This window comes from Triticum dicoccoides, chromosome 4A, assembly GCF_002162155.2.
Source record: "Triticum dicoccoides isolate Atlit2015 ecotype Zavitan chromosome 4A, WEW_v2.0, whole genome shotgun sequence".
Classification (NCBI taxonomy): Eukaryota; Viridiplantae; Streptophyta; class Magnoliopsida; order Poales; family Poaceae; genus Triticum; species Triticum dicoccoides.
The window spans coordinates 152,310,670-152,314,510 of record NC_041386.1 but is presented as its reverse complement, the minus strand read 5'-3'; the positions used below and the strand labels follow the sequence as shown (position 1 = coordinate 152,314,510).

Sequence of the window (3,841 nt, the reverse complement as noted above, 5' to 3'; positions counted from 1 at the left end):
ATTGGACCATAATGATGAGCCACTTGGTCATGGTTTCTTGTAGGGAAGCACAGGCTCTCGATCTCTCGCACAAGCTAGGAGCATCGTGCATTGAAACTCTGTAGTATATCGGTATGAAGTATGAATGACACCCCTTATATCTTTGCCGATGTTTGATTTTGCTGTGCTGATCATTTTAGTTACATCGATCGTTAGCAATTTACCCCGTGACAAGCTGATCCGCTCTCTGTACTCTCGGTGCAAAGGGGAACCTGCAAGCTAGCTAGCTAGCTAGCTAAAATGGACCGCATGCATTCTGATCTGGAGGAGTCTGCATATATCCTACTACTTACTTAACGTCGGTGATTAGGAGTCTATGAAAAGTTTTCCTAACGTGCCCAAAAAATATAGGTTGCTCGATCGGTGCAAGCAAGGAACAGAGGTGGAGTCGTGTCGAGGGAATAATCCAGGGTGTTGTAGTGATAAAAGGGCATGGAAGCTGCGCGATTAGTTGACACTACGCACGCATTCATTCGCAGGCATAGCTGGTGTTCAGTTTGTTGGGCGGCATCATGTGGGTGCATGTGCTCGGTGCAACCACAAACAAAATAAGCTAGCGAGCTACCTATAGCCACAAGCCTACACCCATGCACGCATGCTCTATCTACTCACTGATCTCTCTTCTCTCTGAAAAAGATGGCGCCTACCATATGCATACAATAGATGGCGCCTACCATATGCAGATGCATACGATACGAACATCTGCCGACCACACAGCGCATGCAAGCTAAGCTCCCCGTCAAGCCAGCCGGCGAGCGCGCGCCGCGCCGCAAACCCGCAATAGAGAACCTGGCGCGCTGCGGTGACGTAGCGGCCGTGTCTCGCCAACCGCAGGAACGGTGCCATTAGAATACGCCGCGCCCCTATCTCTGTGTAGGTGGTTCGTGGCGACGCTTCGGACATTCGCATATGGGGGAGTGCTGCGCATGAACACACACATGATTGCTGCGCGTATCGGCAGGCGCATGTTCTCCCCGATACATCCCTATCAAAGCATAACGCAGAAACAACAAAGATTGCGGCTATATATGCGTGCACGCATTGCCCTGCGCGAACGATGCATGCGAGCTTTCGTTGAAGACTAGTCATCTCTTCTTCGGCCTCTTTTCTCTCCTTGCTGTGGCCGACGACCGGAGGAGGGGGTCGAGCTGGGCCGAGAAGAGGATGAACGGGAGTAGCAGGAGCAAGGCGGTGCCGGAGGCGGGCGAGAAGCATTTGCTTGAAGAAGATTCTAGGGTACTGGTGAAGCAAGTGAGGGAGCTGAGGAGGCTGGTGCCCTGCTGCCGCGAGCCGCGCGGGCTAGGCGAGCTGTTCCAGGATGCGGCGAGCCACATCGAGGATTTGCAGGTGCAGGTGAAGGTCATGAGGATGCTGCTCGACAAGCTCTCCGACGAGTGATCCAGTGATCCATGCGCGTGCAAACAATGGCAAATTTGTGGACGCTCTGCCGATGCATGAATGGACCCACAGCAACAAACATACTATTTATTTATAATCCCATTCATTGGTTTGAATTATTATTATTACTTATTTAGTTATCCTTCACGTTCGATAGGGCAGATTTTCTTGTTATGCTCTTTGATTCATCTATATGCTATCAGGGTGTGTGTATCTTCGTTGCGATTTCCAGTGAGTTGAAATGAATAAATTTGCACTTTGCTTCAATCTAGGCTGGCTACTTGTACGGTTGTACCGCACAGAGCTTGTTTTGTTGTCTATATCAGTTATGCAATGAAGGCCCGATTATTTTGGTGACTTCAATTATAGGGGTTCAAACGACACGAGTGATGTATCATCGTTGCATCGCGTCACTGTTAGCCACTACGCTGACTTCGAGTTCCGGTACAATTCATCGGGCGCGGCCTACTAGAAGGAAGAGAGCCGGCTTTTACACATTTCTTTAAAAAAAACCTCGGTTTTTGTATCTTTCTTGGTTTTCAATGCTTTTTTCCCTTTCTTTCTCCATTTCTTCTGTTTTATTCGGTTTCCGTCGGTTTCTTTTTCTTTTGTTTCTTTTCTTTTTTCTTCTCCTTTTTCCCATTCTTTTTGCATTTGTTTCTTCGGTTTTATTTTTCATTTTCATATTTCTTTGGTTTATTTAGTTTCTTTTTCTATTTTATTTTTTTGCTTTTCTTTGTGTCTTTTGGTTTTCATTCTACATTACTGTATATGTCAACAACATTTTTTGAATACACGTTTAACATTTTTCTGATACAAATATAACATTTTTATTACATAGTCAACATTTTTTCTATACACATTTTTTAAATGCTTGACTAACATTGTTTAAGCGCAAGATTAATATATTTTAATAAATGGTCAACATTTTTCCTATACACACTTTAAAAAATTTCAAATGCTTCATTAATATATTTTTTTCAAATACAAGACCAACATTTTTTAATACATGGTCAACATTTTTTCTATTTACATTTAACATTTTTCAAATGTTTGATTAATATTTTTAATGCAATACTAATATTTTTTGAACACATGGTCGGTATTTTTTCTAAACACATTTATCATTTTTAACATGCTTGATTACCATTTTTCAATTACTTGTTCAACATTTTTTTAAATGCTTGATTAACATTTTTACATGCATGATAAAAAATCATCATTTTTTTCAAACATGATCAACATTTTTCTATACACATTTAATATTATTCAAATACTTGTTCAACATTTTTTTTCAAATGCTTGATTAGCATTTTTATATACATGATGAAATTTCTTTCATCATTTTTTTAATACATGGTCAACACTTTTTCTATACACATTTAACATTTTCCAAATGCTTGCTTAACATTTTTCAAACACTTGTTCAACATTTTTTCAAATGCTTGATTATATTTTTTTAAATACATGTTCTGTTTTTTCATACACATTTTTTTGTATACATTTTTCATATACATGATAATTATACACATTTAAGATTTTTCAAATGTTTTGTCAATATTTTGCAAATGTTTATGTAGATTGATTTTTATAATAAATTTATTTTTGAATATTTGGAAGTATAAACAGAACTAAAAAAAGCAAAAAAACATAATTAAAAAAACAAAGTTGTTATTTTCCATGCACCTGGCCCGGCGCAACTTGTGACACCCCTTCAGCAAGGATCCCCTCTGTCTTGCTAAATGCAAGATATAGGGGCTTCCTTCAAACGAATGGGGACGACAGAAAACTGGGGAGATTCTATGGGAAAAGCCACAGAAAAACTGGTCCAAGACCGCTACAGATAAAGAAAAAGCTTTTTTTTCGGGAATCAGATAAAAATAACTTAGTTGTTTAGTTTTTTTTAGACAATCTCGCGCAACTTTATTTAACCCGAGCTCAAGTTTACAGGTACGAAAGAAAGGTCACCGGGGTGTCCTAACCAAACATGGCGGCTCACCCCCAAACGTAAAACATGCTTTGCTAAATTGTGAGCCTCGAAATTCGAGCTCCTAAATTCGTGAACAAAATTACAACTCTGGAAAGAATGACTATGATCAATTATTTCATGTAAAATTGCTCCATGGCTTGCCAAATGCTTCTGCTTGATGTCGTCCACCACGACCTTGCAATCCGATGCAACATGTATGCTCGGGATATTGAGATCCTTGGCAAGTGCTAGTGCCTCCCGAATAGCTAAAGCTTCAATCGTAGGAGGATCAGATATGTTCCTGAGGACAATGGCGGATGCCCCCTGAAAAACTCCCTCTCTGTTGCGGCAAATAGTTGCTGCAACTCCTCGGCCCCATGCAATCGCAGCATCAACATTGATCTTTAAGAAACCGTCAGGAGGCGAAATCCAACA

The 3,841-nt window shown here is 40.6% G+C and overlaps 1 pseudogene; it reads left to right on the top strand.

Annotated features, from left to right (window-relative positions):
- The window catches only part of LOC119283465, a 78,777-nt pseudogene extending 77,340 nt beyond the window's left edge, over window positions 1-1,437 (top strand).
- The last annotated feature ends 2,404 nt before the right edge of the window (window positions 1,438-3,841 follow it).